This window comes from Peromyscus maniculatus, chromosome 2 (genome assembly GCF_049852395.1).
Source record: "Peromyscus maniculatus bairdii isolate BWxNUB_F1_BW_parent chromosome 2, HU_Pman_BW_mat_3.1, whole genome shotgun sequence".
Lineage (NCBI taxonomy): Eukaryota > Metazoa > Chordata > Mammalia > Rodentia > Cricetidae > Peromyscus > Peromyscus maniculatus.
Genome location: NC_134853.1, coordinates 117,922,619 through 117,948,680, shown reverse-complemented (window position 1 = coordinate 117,948,680; position 26,062 = coordinate 117,922,619). Strand labels below are relative to the sequence as shown.

The 26,062-nt window shown below is 39.6% G+C and overlaps 2 long non-coding RNA genes across 5 annotated transcripts in view; one reads left to right on the top strand and one right to left on the bottom strand.

The window, feature by feature from the left end:
* LOC121827299 (uncharacterized) overlaps nucleotides 1-23,595 on the top strand; it is a 62,719-nt gene extending 39,124 nt beyond the window's left edge. The window contains exons 6-11 of one of the 3 annotated variants that reach the window (XR_013049225.1): nucleotides 2,552-2,694; nucleotides 10,487-10,666; nucleotides 13,348-16,711; nucleotides 18,229-18,386; nucleotides 18,917-19,548; nucleotides 23,269-23,595. This is a non-coding gene — a long non-coding RNA (uncharacterized LOC121827299). Of the gene's footprint in view, nucleotides 1-2,551; nucleotides 2,695-10,486; nucleotides 10,667-13,347; nucleotides 19,549-23,268 lie in introns of all 3 variants that reach the window. The other 2 variants (XR_013049224.1, XR_013049223.1) reach the window with 2 other exon arrangements.
* On the bottom strand, nucleotides 17,096-21,202 carry LOC121827300 (uncharacterized). Of its 2 annotated transcripts, none has more exons than XR_006069519.2 (4): nucleotides 21,147-21,202; nucleotides 19,851-20,111; nucleotides 17,860-17,979; nucleotides 17,096-17,256 (listed from the first exon to the last, which is right to left on the bottom strand). It is a non-coding gene; the product is annotated as an uncharacterized LOC121827300 (long non-coding RNA). The 2 variants fall into 2 exon arrangements; XR_006069518.2 differs by having other exon boundaries at nucleotides 20,874-21,171.
* Nucleotides 23,596-26,062: the final 2,467 nt, after the last annotated feature.

Genomic DNA, 26,062 nt, shown 5'->3' with positions numbered 1-26,062 from the left:
GAGTAGAGGAACATTTTCTTTTTTAATTTACATTTAAAATTTTAGAATACCATATGTGAATACTGTTTTTACATAATTTTCCCCCTCTCTCCCCCTCTAACTCTTTCCCATGCTCTCCCCACTCTCTCTCAAATTACTTACCTCTTCTTTAATTATCTTTATAATATAACCTATTCATATACATGTATACATATATATCCATTTATTATATGCTGTGTTTAAGGCTGACCACTTAGGATTGAATTACTTATCAAGGGTCTTGTTTCTGGAGAAGACTGACTTCCCCTCTCTCAGTAGTCTGTAGCTCCTCATGCCTCAATGGAGGACCATTTTCTAATGGTCTATGTCTATAGCCCTAGTGGAAAGGTTTTTGGCTTTCTCGAGACAAATGCTTCCATCTTTTCTTGCTGCTTTGTGTTCTTTGCTGTTAGATAGCCATAACTTCCTATGAGGGTCTAGACCTGAGGATGGATGGTTGTCTCTTTCATTGTCTTGATGGGACTGCCCATATTATACATTGGGCCATATTGTAAGCAGTCAGAAAAAGGGAAAAAGTATTAACCTTCTAGCTTCAACCATGGGCTTTATTTCTGTTTATTAAAGTAACCATAACTTTGACAATTAGTTACTTGGCAATTTTTTTTCCTTTTATGAACAGCTTGGTTGGTAATGATTTCTAAAGATGAGAGGAGGTGAATTTTAAAACTTAAGAAACAAATTCTACCTCAATTCACCACTGTTATCATCCTTGAAGTTTCATGAGAAGCTGCATGCTGTGAATGACAAAGGCCCAGGTTCTCAATTTTGAAAGACCTAGATTGAGCTATAGCTTAAGTACTCTGTCACTTGGAAATATGGCTTAACCATTTTGGCCTGAGTTTCTCCACCATGTAAAGGGAAGCAGAGTTGTATCTACCAAAAGAGTTATTATGTAGGCTCTGTGGAATTGTGTATTTAAAGCATCTGCTGTTCTGGGTGCTCACAGGAAATGAGCAATAAATACTCTTCAAACCTTTTTACTTAGTTCTCTGCATTAAAAATTAACAATCAATATCCATGCAGTGCATTTTTCCTCAATACAACTTAATCCAATTAAAGGCAGATTCCTTTGAAAGCAGGCCACTAAGTTACATGTAGAGCACACAAATACACATAAATCTGCATATGTACATATATGGTCTTGTATCCCAGGCTGGCCTCAAACTCACTGTGCTACCTTGAATTCCTGATTATGGTACTTCTACCTGCTGACTGTTAGAGTTACAATCATGTACCACCATGACCAGCACAAGCTAAATTTTTAATATTATATTTTCTTTACAAATGTTGGCCATCTCTACATGTTTATTTTCCACTGTTTTTCATTCCATATATTTGTATTCCTTCTTGTGGGTATATGGTGCTTGTTCATACCTCTGTTACCATGTTAAGACATTTCTCTTGTTTGGGAAACACTTCTGTTTTCCTTGCATTCCCCTTCTCCAAATTTCCAGGAAGTCTTCCAGCATCTTCACTTGTATTACATACTGGCTTGTTCAGTCTTTAACAGTTTTTGACAACTGCAAACTTGTTTGTTTGCTTCATGATTATAGAAAAGTTTAATGCTCCTTTGCTCATGTTTTATGAAACAGTGTAGAGGATGGGAATCAGCCTGGACTTTTGGAGTAGAAAATGGAACTTCTTTTAACAACTCACTAGTAGCAACTAGAGCATAGCCATGCTTCCTTTAGACTATATCAGGCCTAATCTCTCCATGAACTACTATGCTGGGTCTTAAAGATAAACTCACTTCTTTTGTTCTGACTAGTTTGAGAAACACTTGTCAAACCCTAACTCTATAATCCAAGACCTTTAATTATTAAAAAATATATTCTTTGTGTATGAACAAACTTCATTTAGTCAAATTAATTTTTATTGAATAAGGAATCCTAGCTAGGAGGAAAGATTAAAAACTAAGACCATGAAAGATAGCATCAACACATCCTGTCCAGGTCTTTCTGGTTGAGTTATGGTATTTGCAGAAATGTGAACATTTATGATTTGGTCTAATGACAAATCCCATGCATATAAGAAGAAGGGAATAGTAACAAGTGTGTCCAAGAACAGTAAGACAATTCATTTGTGTTATGGATATGTTTGAACAGCCTAAAGGACTTTCCATAAACGAGAAACTATAATGTGCAACAAGACAAATTCTGTATTGCTCATCTTACTTCAAAATCAAGTTTGTGCTTACCTTCTCCAAAGTGCTCTGAAAATGTGGGCTATTACATTTCATGCTCGTTGACCTGTATATAGAAGCCCAAGGTTCTTTGTAGATTGGAGCTCTAGCATTGCATTTGTAAGTTAGAGCTGTGTCTCCACTTTACCTACTATAAGGTCAAAGTCATCTGCAAATCCATAGATTTTCTGTGTAATTGGGACTAGATGAAATTGGAAAATGGGAATAAATGGAAACTATCTGGGCTAAAATTTCTTATTGAAAAGTGTCAGAGACTAGACAAAATGTTAGAAATATGATCAAAGATCAGTGTGATTCCTGTCTTCATAGACTCAAAAATTCAAAGCTGAAGAAACATAACAGGAAGATGGATGCCAACTACATCAGATTTTAGTGTTCAGAACATGGAGGACATGGTATCCAGCTAGAGGTGGAAATGGAAAGAAAATTGCAAAGCCAAGCTCAACTTGAAGGTAAAGGATCCTGGCTAGGACATACACCACCCATAGGAAAGCAAAAGTTGAGGGATTTGGGGACTTGTGGGGCTAAGAGAAAGGGGCTCCCTAGATGAGTATCCAGCTAGTGGCATTAGTTAGGACATAATGAGTCTTGCTAGCAATTAAGAGCGTGGTCTTTCTAATACAAGTAACAGGAGTCACTGGGGAGATTTTACTGAGAGGAGGCATGACAAAATGTTTTCTTTAGAACAAAAATTCCAACTATAGTGTGGAGAACGGGTAGAAAGAGACAAGAGGCAGTAACCCCACATGGGAATTTATTACAGTGAAGTTGGTGAGAGGTGTTGATGACTCACAAAGAACTGGTACTGCTAGACACAGAGGAAAGCAGGTGGATTCCAGCTGTATTTTGGAGATTTAATATACACGGCCCCATGTATGTTTATTGAATGCAAGAGTTAAGAAAGAGGTAAGATTTTTCAGATTTAAACAAATGGGTGATGTGCGTATATTTAAGGTAAGAGTAAAGGGGCATTTTTTAAAAAAAAAAAAAGAATATAAATGGTTTTGATACATTCTATCCAAACAATGAAGTAATAACACTGACATTGAGGGAAGAAAACTTCTTTCGAAGGTAGCAATGGGAAATGCTATAAATGCCCCCTAGGAGTCTAGTACAAAAGAGATAGAAGATGCAGAAAAAGGAGGTGAAATTATCAAGTAGCTCAAAGATAGAGGAGGGTGAGATTTCCATCAATTGTTTCTGGTGCCAAGAAGCAGAGGGAGAAAAGCAGTAATGACAGGGGCTGAGAAAAACATCATCCCTACCATGGAGTGCTTGCCTTGGGAGTGGTTGTACTGACTGAGCTTCTGCTTTGCAAACTTACACTAGTTTATAGAATTAACTTCTTTTTTTATTTTATAATTTAATTTAATTTTACATATCAGCCACGGATTCCCCTGTCCTCCTTCCTCCTGCCCACCCCCCTCCCCAGCCCACCCTCCGTTCCCATCTCCTGTAGGACAAGGACTCCCTTGGGGATTCAGCTCAGCCTGGTAGATTCAGTCTAGCCAGGTCCAGTCCCCTCCTCCCTTCACCCAGGCTGAGCAAAGTGTCCCAGCATAGGTCCCAGGTTCCAAACAGCCACCTCATGCACTAAGGACAGGTCCTAGTCCCACTGCCTGGGGGCCTCCCAAACAGTTCAAGTTAATCAGCTGTCTCACTTATCCAGATGGCCTGATTCAGTTGGGGGCTTCTCAGCTATTGGCTCATAGATCATGTATTTCCACTAGTTTGGCTATTTTTCCCTGTGCTTTTTCCAATCATGGTCTCAACAATTCTCACTCATACAATCTTTCCTCTTTCTCGCTGATTGGACTCCCAGAGCTCTGCCTGGGGCCTGGCAGTGGATCTCTGCATCTGCTTCCATCAGTCATTGGATGAGAGTTTTAGCACGACAGTTAGGGTGTTTGGCCATCTGATCACCAGAGTAGGTCAGTTCGGGCTTTCTCTTGACCATTACCAGTAGTCTATTGTGGAGGAATCTTTGTGGATTTCTGGGGACCTCTCTAGCACTTTGCTTTTTCCTATACCCATGGGGTCTTCATTTATCATGGTCATCCAGTTATTCTGAACCTGATAGAAGAGAAAGTAGGAAGTAGTCTTGAACTCATTGGCACAGGAGATCACTTCCTAAATATAACACCAGTAGCACAGACACTGAAACAATCAATCAACGGGACCTCTTGAAACTGAGAAGCTTTTGTAGAGCAAAGGACACAGTCAACAAGACAAAGCAACAGCCTACAGAACGGGAAAAGATCTTCACCAACCCCACATCTGACAGAAGGCTGATATCTAGAATATATAAAAGAACTCAAGAAATTAGACATCAAAATGCCCAACAGTCCAATTAAGAAATGGGCTATAGAGCTAAACAGAGAATTCTCAACAGAGGAAGCTCAAATAGATGAAAGACATTTAAGGAATTGCTCAACATCCCTAATCATCAGGGAAATGCAAATCAAAACAGCTCTGAGATACCATCTTACACCTGTCAGAATGGCTAAGATAAAAAACACTGAAGACAGCTTATGTTGGAGAGAATGTGGAGCAAGGGGAACTCTCCTCCACTGCTGGTGGGAATGCAAGCTTGTACAGCCACTTTGGAAATCAATATGATGCTTTCTTAGAAAACTGGGAAAAAACCTCCCCCAAGACCCAGCTATACCACTCTTGGGCATATTCCCAAGGAATGCTCAACCATACCACAAGGGCACATGCTCAGCTATGTTCCTACCAGCATTATTTGTAATATCTAGAACCTGGAAACAACCCAGATGCCCATCAACGGAAGAATGGGTGAAAAAAATGTGGTACATATAAACAATGGAGTACTACTCAGCAGAGAAAAACAATGACATCATGAGGTTTGCAGGCAAATGGATGGATCTAGAAAAAAATCATCCTGAGTGAGGTAACCCAGACTCAGAAAGACAAACATTGTATGTACTCATTCATAGGAGAATACTAGATGTAAAACAAAGGATGACTAGACTTACTCACAACTCCAGGGAGGCTACGTAGAAAAGAGGACACTAAGAAAGACTCAGGGATCGCCCAATGACAGTGAAATGGATAAGATCTACATGAGCAAACTGGATGTGAGGGGGGGGGGTTAATGAAGGGCAAGGGTCGAGGGAAAGAGAGCTTAGGGGAACGGGAGATCCCAGCTGGATCAAGAACAGAGAGGTAGAAGTGACTTCTTAAAGGTCCCCTTTTCCAGATGAGAAAACTGAGCTTCTGAGAGGCTCAGCCAATCACTAAGATCACACAGCTAGGGTGTGACAGATTTGAAGATGGCCTTAGATGACTCAAAATCCTGTCTAATAGCAACCAGTCACAAAACATTAGGAAGAGTTGGATATAGGGGATAAAAGAAGACCACATTCATCTATGAAGATTTGATCCTGTGAATTGCTTCATTCTGGTCCCTTGATGACTGTTTTAGGAGTTAGTTCTACCAATGAGAAGTTGTGTAGAAATTAGAAGTCTGTGTTTCAGTAACATATGCCTGGTAATGGCTGCAGCCCTCTGGCTGACTTCTCCCACAAGGTTTCAGTCTTTATTGAACTCTAGGAGAAACAATAACTCCTTCTAGCTGTTTCTGGCATTTTGGAAACTCACCATCCCCTGTTAATTTTCTTAAATGAACCAATACAGATCTAAGTAGGGGCTTATTAATGTCTCCTTATTTAAATCATTGAAGAATGAATTGTGTATCCTGAAGGACAAGGATAGTAGCCACGGGACAGTTGTGACGACATACAGGAATTAACTGGCAGCAAGTCTCATATACTTTATCACTGTAATTAATGGTGGTGAGTGTTTTAGTACTCACTCACATTTGGTGGTATTTTACAATTTGTGAAGTGCTTTCTATCAAGTTATATCACTTAGTGAAAATAATAATAATCAGTATCTGGCCCCATTATTTACATTTTAGATAAGCAGACTGAGCCTCAGTGAAGTTAATGTGCCAAAGGCCTCCAAGGTGACAGGGATGAGCTCCAAACTCAGACCTCCTGAAGCCAACACCAATATTCTTCCCACTCCTTTCCTTATTCCCATTAGTTAGAGAGGTAACAGGGAGCTTTCCATGCTAGGCTTCCCCAGTGGGCAGAAAGAATGTCTGAATCTTGTCAGAAATCCCCTAGGAGTGTACTCTTCCTCCCTCCATTGCTAGATCCACATGCAACAAAAATTCCTGGGACCTGCTTCTCTCTATAGACTGAAGAAAACTAGTAAAGCCTTCTAACTTCACCAACAGTATTGGTGTAGAACAGAACCTCACAAAAGATCTCCAAAGGCTGAAGATAACTGGACCAAGTAAAATTCAACAACAAAAATGACACAACCCAAATCCCCAACAATCTCACAACACTAAGAGATCATATTTATGATTTTATGGCACTTATTCTTTGGGACTGAAGATCTTCTCCAACATATTAGGCATTTCCTGTTGGACTTTGCTTGTTTCTCATGACTGACAGTCATGCAGTTTCAATAGAGCCTTCAAAGGACCCACCCTGTGCCAGGTATTTCACATGCATCTTCTCAGCAACATCTGTGCAACATAGACGAGTAAGATGTCTTTGTTCATGGCCATGGTACTGTTGTGTTCTGGGCCCTGTGGGATGTCAGGTTCCTGATTCTACTGCTTCGGATTAGGAATTGGTTCCTTCAATTATTCATCTTTCTTTCACTTTCTTTACCTCTGCTTTTTGGAAACAGAAAGAGGATTCCTGCTCCCTGAGTAAGTGTGTGGGTGTGTGGGAGGGATTTCATCGAAGCTGTTTATAAGACAATAGGCTTGTAAACATTTCTCGATAATAGCCTCTGAGAAACCACACTCTGGTCCAGTACTGCAGGCTGAGCAGAACATCTCAAAGAGTGACTCTGACCATGGCCATCAGTATATCTTGGTCTCTTAAAAAAAAAAGTATTGTTTATTGCCTAAATGATGAGAATAGCATGCCTGCTCAGGATATATATCCTCCTTGTTAGCTATTGCGATCAACTAGTCTCCAGTATTCCTATGTTGTAGTAATTACCGAAACAGCAATGGCAATGGAGATGAATAGGTGGTGCCCAGTGAAAACACTTCCACATGTCTGCTAGAGATAAGGGCTTCATAACTACCAAAACTTATTATCTTGCCTTGTAACCTTCTTCATACCCACAATTTGCTTAAATGCTGTGAAGATACCATAGCTCCCCACATCCCCAGGTCTTCACTTCACAATGTCTGTATCTGTCTTCATGGAAAGTTCAAAGATCCTTTCTTTTCTAGAAGCTTCCTTGGAACTCCCCCTTCAAATCTGTGACTAGAAACAACCATTCTCTTTTCCGTACTTGTTAGAAATGGCTTCTTACTGTGAACATAAGGATTATCACAAAGTGTGTGACATGTGCACTTCTAAACCCTGCTTAACAGTCTTCAAGGGCAGCAACTGTTTTGAAGTGGGCACTTGGTAAAATTAATGCCTGCATACAGGATTGAATTTTTGTTCTCTGAGTGGAGGAATTCTACAGTTTGGTCACTCTCTGATCCTTGCAAGTATTCTAAACTGTAGCTACACAATGGCAATTTATATCTCGGCTCTCAGATAGGACGAAGCTTTGGCTGGTTGCCTAACAATAGGGTGGACATAAATTAGCAGGAGAGCAATTTACAGTCTGTCATGTCTTATTGCTTAATGAATTTGTCAAAAATCATATTACTTTGAAAATTATGGCAGGCAGAGTCCATGGGACTTATGTCTTTAAGAGGGAGATTGTTTTACTTCACTTAACCTAAACTGTCTAGACCCTTTCCTTTTTCTGATGCAGACAGCAAAATCTCTGAGCTTGTCTGTTATTTATCAAATCTCTATGGAGCTTCCTTTGCATTAGGACTACCAGAGATGACTTTGGCCAGTTTGCAAATCCCCAACTCCAGTCTCTACCTGCTGTCAGAGCCAAATAGGATTTAGGAGTCCATCTTAAAGTACAGATTCAATGCTAATATGACATCATGAGTTTCTGGCTTATGCTCACCCTAGATCTTTACTCACCTTTCAAATAAAGCTGAAGCCTTGTTCTTGCCAAGCACAAGTGCTTTAGTTTTGCGTCGATTTCTTCCCAATCTTTCTGTCTTCTGTTTTCTTCTCTCTTCATTTGTTTACTGCTCAAACCCTTCCAAGTCTTTGTTTCCTTCTGCTCCTAAGGCTGAACTGTTAAGAGATGCTATTTTACAAGGTAAAAAGTCAGACTAGTTTCCTCCTAGGGTATTCCTTCTTTCACATGCAGAATGGAATTAATAAGTGTTAAACCATATAACAAGTGTGAGAAGTAGCATGCCTGGTTTTCATTTATGCATGCATTCATCCATCCATCCATCTGTTCATCCATCCATCCATCCATCCATCCATCCATCCATCCATCCATCCATCCATCCATCCATCCATCCACCCATATGTACATCCGAAACTCACCCAGTCATTTGTAAACATCATCAGAGTAGTTCTCATGGACCAGGTCCAGTGCTTGGCATTTGGGATCCATTGCTGAACTCGAGTTTCCACTGTTAAAGACTGTAGACTTTGTTAGGATGGGCAAAATAAAAGACAACTAAAAATAAAAATATAAGCAAGGTAACTGAGAGAGACATTGTCTGAGTAGGAAACAATTTTACAACCATCTTCACACTACCTAGGAATTTGTGGCTGGCCACTAGGGCTCTGTTCTTGGGTAGACAGCAGACAGCTGCTTTTGGATTTGCAGGAAGCCTGGTGATGGGGCTGCTGGTGGGAGTAACAGACCAATGGTGGCAGGACATTCACAGCTCTGGCGGCTGTAATCTCTGGTAGTATCTTCTCTTGCAGCTTCTTTCTTTATGTCCCCTTGGGGTTTTCTGTTTGCTCGTTTGTTTTTACTTCAAATCTCCATTTTGTACTTTGTTTCTCTTACTGTTCTTTAGGGGGACTTGTAACTATGGATTAGCTGGTAGCTACTTAAAACACAGTAGGTTTGTTTGTTTGTTTGTTTGTTTTCAATTGACTGGAGATCAAACCCAGGGTTGACATATGTGAGATAAGTACACTACCACTGAGCTATTATCCTAAACCTCAGTTGGATATTTTTTAACCCCATGATTTACTTAAAAGAAAATTTCCCAGTAGCTTCCTGAACATATGGAAGAGCTGTGGCTAGTTTGCAAACTGATGGGGGCTATCCCAGTGAGATGGCACATGTCACAAGGCAGTCCCCTGGCTCATTTCTGATCTGTCTGGTTGGCCAAATGGAAACAGGCCAGCCACCTCACAGTTAACTGTGATTCTGCCACATGCCCCCCACCCCCAACCATTTCATTTCAATCTCTTTGTTCCAAGCAACTGAAGAGCTAATGGCTGGCGAATTTATGATGACCTGTTGTTTGGCTTGTGGAATAAACCGATTCTTTTCCATTCTGTGTTCTGACTCTCCCCTTTGTCTGTGATTTTATTTTATAATTCTTTTTGTACACATCCAACACATGCTGGGGTTATTGAAAAGCACAAATTACACAGAGATCAATTTGCATATCTATGGAGCATCCATTCCCAGAGTTCTCGGTAGGCAAAGTGCCCATTGACTCTTACCTTCTTTCCTTTGCTACTCTTTGGCAAGGAAACCAGCAGGCTGCCCTTTGCTTCTCCTGGCAGACCTAGCAAATGGTCTTCAGGAGTGGTTTCAACAATTTTGCAGCAGATGACTGCAGACTGTGCTTCCCAAAGTTCCAGTAAAGTCAGGAGCCTGGAAGGGCAAGGTCAGGGAAGAAAGGCCAAACAGCAGCTTCCTGGAGCCAATTTAACACTAATGCTGCTGAGAAGGTACAACTAGAGCCGACAGCATTAAGTGTGAATCCCTGTTACCAAGTATTTGTTTTTTTTTACTTTTCATTACACTTTTGGAGATTGCTATAGGTTCACATTCAGTTTTAAGACAATATAGAGACACAGGTATGGTGACACATATCCATAATTCTGTTACCTTGACGGCAGGGAGCTATGACATGAGGATTGGTATTTTCAAGGTCAGCCTGGGCTACATAGTGACTTCAAGGCCAACTTTAACTCTGCAGCAAACGATGTAACAATACAGAAATCTGTGGACAGTCCATCCATTCATTTGTTCTCAGTTGTTTTCATATCTTTTTTTTTTTTTTTTTTTTTTTTTTTTTTACTTCTGGCCACTTACTATAGTTAAATCACATTATCTTCATAGGGATAATGAGATTATTCTTATGTTACATCACCTTGATTGTTGTGAAGAACATCTGAAAGGACATCCATGAGACAATCTAGACAGTACCTTTTCAGCCTGCTCTCCACAAAGAGACATTTCCTCCCAAACAGTTGGATGATGATGTTCAACCAATGTCCATTAATGGGGGACTATGATCTGGTGAGTTTCAGATTATGGTCATAGTTTGGGTCTAAATCATGCTAAAAGAGATTATTTTTGAGGTGTGATATAAAAGTGATGTGTTTAGTAAAAGATGAAGGAAGACTATGAAACGTACTGAAACAAACTCTGATGTCAAAATTTAAAGATACTGTTAATATCCTGACATACCCCTCACAGTTACCCCTTCAAATGACAAAAGCATTATCATGAACATTCTTTTTATAGTCTTATTTTTTTCTAGAAACAAGGTATCCTGTAGCTGAGGTTGCTCTTGAACTTGTTATATAGTCAAGAATGAATATAAGCTCCTAATTTTCCTACATCTACTTTCTGAATTCCTGTATCCTAGGCATACATCACTATCCTGATTTCACATGGCACTAGGGATAATATCCAGGGGATACTATCTTCACAGGGGATAGTGTCTGCATCTTAGGCAAAAACTCTACCAATTTAGAGACACCACCAGGCCACTTCTCATAGTCTTCTATAAACATTATTAAAATGCAGCACCCTTGTTTAGGAATTCTTATACTGATTATCACATTTTCATTTGTTTCCTGGTGCTCAGTGTCTTGCTGTTGTAACACCTCCCCCTTCATTTTCTATCTCTTCCCCAGCTCGTGTTCTACTCTTTGTCTTCCTTGATTTTCCACTTACAAAGAAAGGTGCATTTAATGTCTTCATAAACAGGTCTTTGCAGTTGTTTATGATCATTTCCTAAGGGACCATTCCCTAGAAGTGAAAATTTATGAACTAAATGATGTACATGTTTTATGGGTTTTGATACAACACAAGCCATATTATTAACAAGCACTTTAGATTAACAATACTTGGAGGTGCTTAGGAGAATCATTTTAAGGTGTTTTTAATCCCATACACATCCTTACACCATGGAGATTATTATTCAAAGGATATATAGTAAATGCTTAGAACCAGCATTCTAACTGTGTTAATATAAGATGCTGCCAACAGATTCTGGCTAGACATCTGGTTGAGCATCACTAGGATTATTGAGAGAACACAGAGGCAAAATTCTGATGAAAATTTTCAGTAGTGTAAAGATTGAAAGATTTAGTTGGGAGAGACACTCAGTTTCTCCAGAAACCCATGTACTGAAATTATGGAGAAATGAGCCAGAGGGTGTTCAGATCGACTGAGTACCCTCTTAGTGGCCATAGCTTCACAATTAGGCCAGGTTTCCCTTTTAAAGATGTGGTAACTGAAAAATCAAGGAATTTCATACCCATTGGCAGGATTAACAGAGCCAGAATTTAACATTTCTTCTTCTCCCAAGTCCATATTTTTATTGCTTTTGACTGTAGCTCTTTATTGATGAGTTCACCATGAATTAACATAGTGTTTTGAACTTGGATATTCAAGGCCAACTGCAGAAAACAGCAGCAAAATGAATTTTCACATACCCCTAAGAAAGATAGAAAAACAATGTTCTCTGGGGATGAAACTATAATCATCATCAATACTAGGGAAAGGATGTTAAAATGAATATTATTCTGGTTAAATCCCCTCTTTTTACATTATTCCTATTAATTTTTTTCATACAATATATTTTGGTTGTGCTCTTTCCCTCCCCCAAACTTCTTCCAGACTCCTCTCCCATCTCACTCCACTTCAAATTTCATATTCTTTCTCTCTCTTAAAAAAGCAAAGCAAAACCAAAACAAAGAAATAAAAACAAACAAATAAACAAAAACAGAACTGAGTCCTCTATCATTCATTTCATGGGTAAACTTGGAAATTTTACTCAAAATAAGTTGTAATTGAGCCAATGGTTAAACATGTGGGGATTGTAAGGGGCTGAAACAAAATTCCTAGTGTACAGCAAATGCCTCTTGGTGTCATGGTGGAGAATTTTTGTGGTCTGCCCGCCCCCTCCTCCAGGTACTCTTAAGAGTCTTTCGGAAGATGGTATTGTTCTTTATTGACATGTACTCAATGAATGTAGAATGGGGTGGATATGTGGTTAATTACTTACATTGTTAGAAAAGGAATGCCTTGTCCTCTGTTTATTCTAAGTCTGTTTTGGTGGGCAAGGCTTTATGGAATATTAGGTGAGAGTTTGTTCCCTTTCTTTGTGGGAAGGAGCAGAGCCTTTGTACTGTAGTTCATTTCTCCTCTACTTAGCAATATCAGTTGCCACCAGGACACAATTTCCCTAGCCAAACCTGCTGTAACTGAGCCTAAATTGCTGGGTTCTTGATTTTGGTATTGTGTATTTGGCTCTTATATTAGTGTTTATTCTCCAACTTATCAATACAGGTATTAAAGTTGACTTTATCTTCAAATTATTTTTTATAGGAATTCTAGTGTTCCTTAGTACAGAAAGGTAATTGTAGTTTAAAATGTAATATATATTATAGATAACTAAATAAAGCCTATGAATTTTCCAGCCATGTGGTTCTGAACAAGTTTAAGGTACCAGACATGGATTCTGTCCTGTGGGATGGGCCACAAATACAGTCCGAGAGTAGTTGGTTACCTTGAAAACAACTGTACCACTATTGCATAAATGTGGCCATCTTTATGGGTGTGTTGATGTTGTAGTTCATAGGATTGACAGCTGGGTGAAACTGTTGGTTGGTATCTCTTCTTCTCTACAAGTCAGCTTTGCACTTTTCAGTATTGTAAATCACTTGATTTCTTTCTATATTGCAAAGGTATGTGGTGTCTTCAGCAATGAGGTCTCTTCATCTACTCTGGTGAGCAAGAGCCCAGGACCTCCCCAGGCAAGTCATACAGAGATATGAAGGTATTCCACGTCTGGGACTTGAGTTTTTGTCTGGAAATTCATAGGTTATAGGAGCACCAATATGGAGTCATGCAGAATATTTCTCTTGTAATATTTTTATTATAAATTTTAATTAATTAACTAATTAATATTTTATTGGTTTTTCAAGACTGGATTTCTCTGTGTAACAGTCTTGTCTGTTATGGAACTTGCTTTGTAGACTAGGCTAGCCTAAAACTCATAGGAATTCATCTGCTTCTGCCTCCCTAGTGCTGGGATTAAAGGCATGTGCCACCTCCAAGCTTAATTATGAATTTTATTTGGGTTAAAGGGTAGTATTTTTCACATACCTTTCATTTTTGTTAACTATGTCTCCCACTTCCTCATCTCCTCCATCTTTCACTCTCTCCCCTGCTTAAAGTTTTCTGCTTCCAGTATCCCTCCTTTCTGCTTTCATTTCATACATGTTCTACTAATCTACCTCTCTTAATGTCTACCTGCAGTATCTCTTTCTAGCTTCCTGATTTTTTTTACAGGTGTTCCAAGTTGAACACAAAAAAATAAAGTTTTGAAGGTAGAATCCCCACATGAGTGAAGTCATGTGGTGTTTGTCTTTCTGTGTCCAACTTATTCAGTATAGTTTTTTTCCAGCTTTATCCATTTTTCTGCATATTTTATAATTTCATTATTCTTTGCATACTAATAAAACTTCATTGTATATGTACCAAGGTTTTATTATCCATTTATAAGTTGATGGATATCTAGGCCGATTTTTATTTACTTGCTGTTGGAAATAGAACGGCAATGACATGAATGTACAGTATATTTGGGTATATGCCCAAGAGTGGTATAGCTGGATCATATGTTAATTCTGTTTCTAGTTTTGAGAAATCTTCAGACTAAATTCCACACTTATTATTGCTGCTTAGTTAAATTGGCAGACATCAAACTGCCTTCTAAACGTCTATGTTTATACTCATAGAAAAAATGTTATTCTCAGGCTGGGCAGTAGTGGCTCACACCTTCAGTCTCAGCACTTGGGAGGCAGAGACAGGCAGATCTCTGTGAGTCTGAGGTCAGCCTGGTCTACAGAGCTAGTTCCAGGACAGCTAGTTAGTTACATAGAGAAACCCTGTCTTGAAAAACAAACAAAAAATTTGTTACTCTCAGCTTTAATCACAAAAGTCTTTTTTGTTTGTTTGTTTGTTTTTGGTTTTTAGAGACAGGGTTTCTTTGTGTAGCTTTGGGCCTTTCCTGGAACTCACTCTGTAGCCCAGGCTGGCCTGGAACTCACAGAGATCCACTTGGCTCTGCCTGCCGAGTGCTGCTGGTATTATAGGTGTGTGCCACCACTGCTCAGCAGAAAAGACTTTTATTTTGCAGTGACCAGTGATGAACGAAGAGGCTCACAGCTGCTTAAGGTACAAAAAAAAAAAAAAAAAAAAAAAAAAAAGGTTGAATGCTTAGTAATAAATTCTATATAAATACCATAAATTCTAAGCTCCAGAAATATTGTGGAAGAGAGGATGGGGGAGCTAAAGGATTAGGAGAAAGGCTGAGAATGCCACCTTCTAGGTATTATACAGCCATTGCAATTGTGAACTCATAGTAGATGTGGTTACTGACACTGGTCCTACAGAAGACTGGCTAAGACATTAGTCAGTTATGGAGGGAAGGGCTCATGGGGCTCTGCCATTTACTGACAAACTTATTTATGGTAAGCAATTTATGATAGGAGAGAGAGTTACATAGTATCCACTGTGCTCCTGATAGAGTCCACCAAATTCCAATGGATGATTCTAAACCCATGGCCATTCAGATGGCTTTGGTTTACGTCCTGAGGTGGGGGAGGGGCATGCCACTAAAGAAAACAGAAAGACATGAACACATGAAAGGGGTTCAGAAAGAAAAGGTGTAGTGGACACAGGTATGGGGGAGGTAAGAGTGTAAGGTGTGAGAATAATCTGAAAACAATGTGTGTGTGCACATGAAATTGTGGAATGAAAAATTCAATTAATAAAAGAGAACCATAGGAGAGGAATCTATATGCATTAAACACAAATACTAAACATTTAAGGAAATGGAAATAGTCCTCACCCTGACTTAACACCACACTTGTACACATGCACCAGATCATCACACTTTACCCCACAGAAAAGAACAGTTACTCTGTTTCAATTAAACACAAATGAATAAAAAATAAATCCTTATTTTATTATAGGGAAGGTAAAGACAATTAGGATAGATAAGCAGCATACCAGGCTGTTGAGGATGAAGCATTGGTAATTGTAGACTCAAGTAAACGTTGATGCCAGAGTCTAAGAACTTGGGCTTGGTAGGGAAGGACTTAAAGAGAATCTTGATGATGGAAAGCAGGGGGGCCTATGAACTGGAGGAACTATTAGTGAGAGAAAATGAAAACTGATCAAGTGATCATAAAGTGTAGTACTTGGGTGTTTTTGTTAAAGGAATAAAAGTCCCAGGTAAAAATTAAAGCTAGAGGCAATAAAAGAAAGGTTAACCTAGATGGGAAAATCACTCTCCAAGAACGATTCAAAGATCTGAGGTGTCAAAGGTTGGGATGAATCATTCAGGCAGTACTAGTGTATTTAGAATAACCAGAGTGTCTATTGAAAACAAGTAGATATGTTTAAAAAATGATTCTTGACCCTTAACTTCCACTGTTCTGTTTGTTATCTTACTTGTCCAGGACTCAAGAGGACAACAGAGATGCTATTTATCATGGGTCCCACAATTTCCCAGAGCACTTCTGAGTTAATTTGATAATATTAACTGAAGAGAGGCCCATATCACAAAGTGTTATAATTTTAGGCTGAAAAGACCTTGTGGTGTTGTTGCAAATATGAAATTCATACCCCTATGCTCCAAATAACACCGTAGATGGTGCAGACATATCAGGAAGGGGTAAAAAAAACCAGCCGTTTGATGGTGGAGGTAGTGTGAGGGCTTGATGTGTCTAGAAGCAAAGATCAGAGCAGGTTGTTACAAAGTACTTTTCAGGTATTCTAAAGAGCACCTGAGACAGTTCTGATGTGGAAGACATGGCTGGGATCTGAAGCATGAGAAACTGCTCACTGCCCAACTCAAGAATCGGTCATACTGAGAAGTTTTCAGCTTGCCGTGTCTTCACTGAATGAGGTTGAAGAAATGAGTATTCTCTGAAATATGGTTTCATCATCCTTAAAAACAAGAAAGTAACTTTTCCTTGCCTGGCATTATGAACTCACAATGGATAGAAGGCACACAGGCCAATGTCTCGTACAGAGAAACAGGTTTGCTACATTTATTTGTTACGAGCATAGGTTAGAAAGGGCTGCATATCAATAAGGTAGCATGCCCATAGCCAGTGAACATTTATTTTGCTTTTTATAAAGTCAATTGTGATTTGTCGGGCTCTAAAAAATAAAATAAAACACTCTTTAGATTCTAAGTGGATATAGTCATTATTTGTAGATCTGTTTTCAAGGTTTAACTTGTAGCTGCAAAACCACTTTAAGCTATGTTTTTTCAATTATTCATTTCTACTAAATTTTAATAAAAGGAATGTAAATACATGGGTGTGACCATATTACAGGTCCAGTGTCTTGTAATAATTAGGTTCTAAAATATTAAAGATGGTATTCATATTAAGCAGGCTTTTGAAAGGTTGCAAGAGGTTTCAACTTCTTCAATTCTTTATTGTACGTTTTCTATCAAAGTCTCATTTCCTGTCAGTAACCCATTTGAATCCTTCTGTGTATTTCGGGACACTGATGAGAGCTAGTTCACAACCATGGAATCACAAATGTTCCATAGGAAATAAGGAACAGTTCTTAACCTGCAACAAAAACCAGATGTGCAATGAGAACACCATCTTGTCATTCCATATGTGCCATGCTAGTCAGTGACAGTGGTGGGCTCTCCTGGCCATTCTTTTAGTGACCATTGTCATTTACACAGATGGCTGGCTTTTAAGTCTCTGTTTCCAGCTATGACTCTCCTTTACTCCATACCCATCTGCCTAGTTCTTGACAGGATTGTCCACTATGGTACCACAGGAAGCTGGATTAGCATGCTTTCCAATAATCTCCATTCTTTCTCATAATCTGTTCTATTTCCAGTATAAATGGCATGACTTATGCTAGTACTCTTGGAGTCATGCTTGTCAGTGCCATTTCAGGGGGTTCTGGACATGGCTTGAGGAGGGGAGAAAACCTGTTCACTAGCTCTAAGAGCTTTGCCAAGTGATTCAACCACTCTAGGTATCATTTACTGCATTTGTTATATGGGGTCATAGTAGTCTTGGGCTCACAGATTTAATGTGATAATTAAATATTTCTAAGTGTTCAGAACAGTGCCTGGTATATAGGAAAAACTATATACATGTTGGCTAAATTAATGAATTGAGTGTAGCATCCCAATAAAGCTATTAAAATCACACCTTCCTCTTGATCTCCATGGACACTCCCTTCATGCTGATCCAGTCTCCACAATAATGTAGACATTTCCATGTTCATGGTGACACTTTGCCCCGAGTCTTGTTCCTTCCTGTCTGTAGTCCCTATGGCAACCAGATGACATTTACTGAATTTAGGCTGGTCATACTAGTTCCTGGTCACAAACCTTCCATGTGTTGGCCAAGCTAATCTTGTTTTCCATGGTCTGACTCCTGTCTCCATCTCTAGCTGCTTTGCATCCTTCTCATCTTTCTGTGTTCTAAGAAATTCAAATTAATTTGGAGCCCTTAAGCCTGTTTCTATTTGCTCTCTCCCTGCTGATGAAATGCCATCCCCTGTCCATTTTCTTTCAGATCTGGTATAAACATTATGCATTCATGCTGTAGATTCTTTGATTCCTCTATCAGGAAGAATTGCCTACCTTGTGCTTGCCCAACATAGATGATTGCTGAGCAACATTATTCTTTGCCATATATGCTGTTGATGTGTCTGTCTGTTTCTCCACTTAAAGGTGAGCTCTGAAGATGTGTTCACATGTGTGAATGCACATATTTGAATTTTTATCTAAGATGTGGCTAAAACTAGCCAGGAATTCATCAGTCTTTCTTTCTTTTTTTCTTCTTTCTTTCTTTCTTTCTTTCTTTCTTTCTTTCTTTCTTTCTTTCTTTCTTTCTTCCTTCCTTTCTTTCTTCCTCTCTCTCTCTCTCTCTCTCTCTCTCTCTCTCTCTCTCTCTCTCTCTCTCTCTCCCTCCCTCCCTCCCTCCCTCCCTTCCTTCCTTTCTTTTTTGGTTTTTCGAGACAGGGTTTCTCTGTGTAGCTTTGTGCCTTTCCTGGAACTCGCTTTGTAGACCAGGCTGGCCTCGAACTCATAGATATCTGCTTGGCCTCTGCCTTAAGAGTGCTGGGATTAAAGGCGAGCATCACCACCACCCGGCATGAGTCTCTTTCTTTAGCTTCATAGTCTTGGGATGCTAAGGGTATGCACACACTTAATTTTAAATAACAATTTTTGTCATCTCCCTCTGTCTTATACATTATCAGATACAGGCTAGATGATCAACCAGTTGACAGTGAATGAAGAAATAATAAGCTAAAGGTATTTTATTGATCATCTAATCCAACTCAATGCTATAGATAAGGGCATAGAGACTCAGAAATATTAATTAACTTTTCTGGGTCATTCAGCCAAGCAAATCTAAAATCTAAAACATTATCTTTCCAGTGTCTCCAAGGCCCTTTGGAATCAACTGTAAAATCAACTCAAACTCTAGGTTGAGAAAGCTCAGTATTCTTTGTCTCCATTCTGTCAGACTATCCCCATCAGCAATCCCTTTCTCTGTACTCTAGATTCAGATTCTGTGGTCAGAAATGTTATATGTATTACCAAACGCTTCCTGGATGCCTATTTTCTAAATACTATGGGGTTAAAGATGTTCTGGGACAGTGGCTTACTTTTTGAAAATAACTCTTAAAAAGAAATTAGTTTATTCTTAAGAATCTCTTCCCATCTCTCTATCTCTTCGTGGGGGAGAATGAACTACTTGAGAAAGTGTTGAGAAACAAAACCACAGAGATGCCCTGAGTTCTGCATTCCCATTGACAAGTCACTAGAAGAGTAAGGTCAGCTCTGAACTCTGCCAAGTTCTGCCTTTAGTGCTGCAGCATGAAATGAGGTAATGTACTTTATGAGCTGTGAAGAGCTACAGAAATGTGAAGTGTTTTGGAATTGGTGATTTATAGAACATGAAGACCTTTAGAAATGAGGTGGCCCTCCTACTTCCTCACTTCAAGGAGGGGGCAGTGACTCCTCCAAGGTCATTGCTGGAGGTGGTGAAACTGCACCTTACTTTCTCCCTGGCCCATGGCCTTACTGACATCAAAGGCTTTCTGACATCTCCCAGACCCAAGGATCACCTGATAGGCTAGAACCTTTCCCCTGGTATATGCCTTTACACACCACCCTGGTTTAGCATACCTTCTGTGACTGCTGGACATCTTCTCGTTCTATGAGACTCTGCCTCCTTTGACATTCCTCTAGCCTCTCAGTTATTCATTTTTGGAAGAGAAGACAGTTCTTCTCTTAAACAACTTGAATACAGTCTTCCTCACAGCTGTGATTACAATTGGTGTCATCTTGGTAGCTTGGTGTGGGAGTAGGACCCAAAGTTTTTTCCCAGGCAAAGATTCCTCCTGATCTCATCCAAGACACATTTCTCAGCCAAATACTGTCTCTATTCTGAGAGGTCAGAGAATTTGTAAGAAGTAGTTACCTTAGGGTTCTTAGAGATGAATTCAGCAAGGCAGACTTTAAGTCTGATCCAGGGAGTCCATCTCTACAAGGGATGAGTAACCACTAAGAGATCTGAAGCCAGAAACTGGGGTCTCTGTCCCATCATTAACTGTCTTCAGGGGCAGGCAGAGCTGGGCTGCCAAGATCTAAACTACCACCTGGTGCTGGGCTTCTGACTACTAATGGAGCTTCTATCCTATTGTAGTTTTTGATGCTGATCCCACAAAGTGAGGAAGAGTTTGCCCTGTGGCCCTACAGACCCATGCTATTTTAACTGAGATTATAACCACACAGTGAATTTTTCTTCAAGTGCTAAAAAAGAAGCCCAGCTGTGGGAATAAAGGTAGTGGCAAAAACAGATTTGTAATTTAATTTTTCTTATCTCATTTTTTTCCCATTCTGCCCATTTAACTTATCGACATCTTCCTCTTCTCTTCTACTTTGGAAATCCAATCAAAACACATATAGCATATATATTTTGTGTTCCAGTTTCTGAGCTCAACATAAGATGGACAGAGTAAAGATAAAAGATTTTCTTTTCTCAGCTTAGTGGAAAGAGAAATGTAGGGAAAGCATCTCAGCTTAGTGGAAAGAGAAATGTAGGGAGAGCATCTCCAATTTTCCCTTGTTTAGACCTCAGATGGTTTAACTTTTCATTCTGTTGTCAACAGTGTGAATTTTTGCTTAGAAGAATGTTTTTTTCCCTACCTTTTACTTATTTTCCATGTCTACACACATAGTAATATGTGTCTAACATATCCTCTTGGATCCCTTTGTAGGACTTCGGCCAGGGAAGAGGGCACACAAAACTGGGTCATTAGATTGAATGAAATATAAACAAAGGTAGTTCAGTGCCCAGAGGGAGGGGCTCAGACCAGCTGGCCGTGCTTGCCATTGTGCGACAGAGAGAAAGGGAAGGAGCAGATTACATAATCTGGTAAACAGAAAATGGGATGTGAGATCTCTGGTAGGATTTCTGACCTTCTGTCAAGGACACAGCAACTTGAGGTCATGGCAAGCAAGGGGGCTGGCCACAGTGTTCCTTCTTTGTGACCTCATAATGTGCCCTCCATTGCTTTGCTGCCCTGGAATTCAAGGAGACCTCAATAGTCCCAAGTAGGATGTACTCTGAGGTGGTGGCGGCATGGCTATAGGGGGCAAAATGGGAGACAAACACTTTGTACTATTAGTGTAGCAAACTTTTTTTTTTTTCAAGAAAGAATTTCTCTGTGTAGCTTTTGCGCCTTTCCTGGAACTCACTCTGTAGCCCAGGCTGGCCTCGAACTCACAGAGATTTGTCTGCCTCTGCCTCCCGAGTGCTGGGATTAAAGGTGTGCACCACCACCTCCCGGCTGTGTAGTAAACTTTTACTTCTGCAAAGAGACTCACTCAAGATCCTCTTCTCTGGTCCGCACCCTGTGCCCCATAGACATCCTCCCTAACTTGACTCCATTGGTGAGAAAGTTCTCATGACAGAGACTATAAACAATACATAACCCTGTCTGACAATAAGGAAGAAACAAAGCAACATTAGGGACACCATCTCTCCCATTCCAGAGTGCACAGGGCATGCTAAGTTCCTGGTCATCCTTACTACATTCACTTTGGGCATTTCCTCCAGGCAATGTGCTCAGGAGAACAAACTCATTTCTATAGACACATCTTCTAATCTGTCTTTTTGACTAGCCATGGCCTTTTTCTTTTAAATTATATTTGATTTTTCTTGTAGGAAGCCTTTTGGGAATGGTATCTGAAGGGGTGTCCATCCCTGGCATGCCTCACTCACAGTAGCCTTGCCTTTGATGTAGCACCAATAACATGGATTTAATAATTATGGTTGTTTCCCCCATGAGATTCTTAGGACTTTGAAATCAGGGAACATTTTGTTATCACTTATATGTCTGTAAAAGTGACAGTGGCTTGAATGAACCAAGGCTCAGCAAGCATTGTTTAACTAGAAGATTGGAAAATGAAGATTTGGTCTGTAGCTACAAATGATCAGGTAGAGGGGAGCAAGGGAGATAAAACACATGATGATCTTTATTTCTTAGTGTTTTAAGAACATTCAGTACTCAAGATATAGTCAGTTCTGTCCCAGGTATGCTAAAGTGATGCAGTGAAATCTCATTGTTACCAGCCACGTGGACACCATCTCATTGCAGTTAATGGAAATAAATGTACCATTTAGTACTTTAAATCACGAGGCAACATGACTGCCTTCTATTTGCACTGACCTTCTGTTGCCCTCATTATTCCCGCACTCTGGATGTCTGCACCTGATCTTGTTGATTCAGCACAAGAGGGTGCATCCGAAAGGCAGAGGTGAGGTGCAGAGAGGTGAGGAAGTCAGAGATAAAGGAATCTGGCATCTTATGAGTAAAGAGACCACTGAAGATTCCTCATCTTTTGCTCCTGCATCCCTCTATCGTACTCTTAGTGCATTGTGTTGCAAGTGCTTTAAATCTCCTGGACAGATCATGAGCACCCTGAGAGCTGGTGTCAAAGTCAATTCATCTCTGAATCCTTAGTGCCTGGCATACAGTATGTGATGCAAGAGGTGTTTGGAAAGTACCTCCGTTCAATGACAAATGAAAGGCAATGCATAGGGGAAGGAAGGCCTTGACTCTAACCCCTACCATTGGTTGAAGGGATAAAGATTGAAAGGATTCTATGAAGACAATGATTTTATGTTTTGTGGGGGGAAGGAATAACTCCAAAGAAATCAAAAACCATTTGGTTCTTCAGCTGCTGTATTTCTCTGCTTCCTGATAGTCTTTTGTTGCCTCTCTAATGGACATAACTCACTCTCAGACAAGTCTCTGATACCAGCACCACAGCTATTTGGCTCCATGTCATATTTGTACAATTACTGAGCACATAGTTGTAGCTCAATGTTATTTTAAAATAAACTTAAAATCTCTTTCTCTGGGATTTTACTGCTCTCTACATAATTAGTCTTTATCTCCTTCCTGATCTTCATTTCCAAGTCTTCAACTTCCCATTTTAGAAACAAGGAAGTTGAGGATTTGAAGAGACTTGTTTAAAGTCATAAAAATAATATATGGCATTATAAACTGATTCTTTTCTCTCTTTGTCATCCTAGTATGAGTCCAAAATTCACCTAGTTATGGTTGAGTGTGAACTGTCCTGCACGGATTTAGATGTTTGAATGCTTGGTACCAAGATGATACCACCATTTGGGAAGGTTGTGGAACTTTCAGGAGGAGGAGACTTGCTGGTGGAAATGGATCATTGGAGGTGAACACAACGCTTCCTATTTCATCTCTGCTTCCTGAATGTGGATATAATGTGATCAGCCAGCCTCCTGGTCTTGTCACCATGCCTATTGCCACATCTTTCCCTGCATGATGGAGTGCACCCCACTGGAATTGCAAGACAAAATAAAGCAGTGAGAAATTAACAAGGACAATCTTATTCAATGGCTTCCAATTATTTATTTGTTTGTTTTAGATTAGGGACTTCTGTAGCCTATGGCAACACACACTTGTAATTCCAGCAGACAAGAGGCTGAGGTAGGAAAATCTAGAGTTCCAGGATGGGAGAGAGAGAGAGAGAGAGAGAGAGAGAGAGAGAGAGAGAGAGAGAGAGAGAGAGAGAGCTCATCTCAAAAAATAAAGCAAAGAAAAGCCAAAAACAGAGAACTCTTTGTTCAAGGATGTCTTATCTATAAACTCAATATGTATATTTAAAACAAATAAAATCTTACTGCTCTGGTTAATCCAGAGTTGAGGTATTCTGTCAACAACTCAAACAAAATGGCTGCTATGGAGCTAGGAAGTGCATACATTGAAAATTGTTGATGTAACAGGTTCCTTGAGTCTTTCTGCAAGGTTTGCAGTGAGGTTGAGATGAAGTCCAAGCCTTAGCTCCCTTGAGCCCCACACTGGCTGTAGGAGTTTTATTACTCTAGTAGAGAGGTATTACAAGGTGGGATAGAAATGCTAACTTGGAGTCAGAAGTTAATTTACAGGTTCAAGGTTGGAACTATTCATTTACTAAGGGCAAAGTGGTAAATTCCTCCCTAATTCAGTCTTGGGTTTTTTAAGATATAAAGGCAGCTTGACACCATGAGTGGTGAGCAGGCTATTTTTGTCTAATGCTAATTTAGAAAATAAAAATGTTTAAGTACCACTTATTTAAAGAATCCAAAGTAAAAATAACTACTGGGCTCTATGGGGAAATTATATTCTTATAACTTATATTGCATTCTTTATTAGTAGGAGACTGGATGATAAACTCAAAAGGTTTCTAAGCCACTAAAATCAAATCTTGGCATACTTCAGAAGTGGCAAGCCAGAGACACATCTTAATATTCTATCCTGAAGTTGTAAAGCAATTCAGCATTCACATTTGTTCATATGCATTATCTTTATTCATTAAGGAAAAAATCCTTCACTCTAGATGTAATTGAAGAGAAGACTCAGAGAAGAAAAGTCAGTTTCTCAAGGTCATCCAGCAAGTTTGCCACGGGCATGGATAGAAATGTAGTTAATTCCAATTAATGAACTTTTACGAACTATATGAACATTACAGGCAGACCATTACAAATGTAAGAAACACAATTTCTCAATTGTAGTGTTTGCCACCTTAGGGTTATTTTCTCCCGCTAATCTAAGACAACGGTAGGCACGCTTGTGGTTAGTTTGACTCTTCCTTACATGGCTCCTCAAAGGGCCAGTCATCACATCTATAGCTATGCAATCATAAACACATGTCTGTTCCAGTTTGCATGGATGTCTGTTGCATCCCTCCTCACAGCAACAGGACATGCTTCTGCAGGACGGCATGGAGAAGGTCTGAAAATGATCTACCCATATATTCTTTGTCAGAGGTCAGTCAGGTGACCATCTCTGGACTGGGAACTATACCTTTATTCCCAACAAGGAAAAGAATGTGACAATCTGCCACCTTGCTGTTGTGAGTACTTTGTGGTTGTGGAGTAAGCCTTACCAATCTTTCTGTGATGCATGCAGTTTTTGCATCACAATAATATGCTTTGAACCTCCCCACCACTGGTAACTTGCTCTGCTGGTGATGATGGGTTTTCTTCATGATGGTGTCACATAGTGTAAGATCTCATTTCTCTCCAAATTTCTGAAATCATTTTTTCCTCTCCATTGGTATAGACACAGATGGGTTTACCATGTTGCCAACTATGGATTTGCTTCTCTGAATACAGCAAATTAGTTGCAAGAATGACCATCATTCCAAAATGACTTATTTGTGTTATTTTATTTGTGTTCTAACAAATAAAGCTTGCCTGGGGATCAGAGGAAAAATCTAGCCACTATATTAAACATAGAGGTCAGGCAATGGTAGCACATGCCTTTAATCCTGGAATTTGGGAGGCAGAGATTTATCTGGATCTCTGTGAGTTCAAGGCCACACTGGGAACACAGCCAGGCACAGTGGCATATGCCTTTTGTCCCAGAACTAGTTAACCATAGAGGTCTGGAGGTCTGTACAGACAGACAGGAAGTGATAGAGCTAGGAAGAAAGAGGAAGTGATGTAGTTGGGCAGAGAGAGAAAGTGAGATGGCAGGGCACAGAAAAGTATATAAGGTATAAGTATACAGAAAGTAGCCCTCTTGGGCTGAATTTCTAGTGGTAAGAACTTGTGGCTAGATTTTGCTATTCCTCTGATCTTTCAGCTTTCACCCCAATATCTGGCTCCAAGTTTTTCTTTTTTATTAATAAGACTGTTTAGCAAATCATGTTACAGTTCTCAAATTGTAGTGGTGGAAATAAAGTTAGTTTCCTAGAGGTAGAGTCTGTGTAATATGAGGCTCATGCACAGGTGATGGATGCAAGTTTTCTAACTTGAAGGAGAAAAGATTCTAGAATTCAACAGCAAAACCCAAGGGTTATTTTTATTA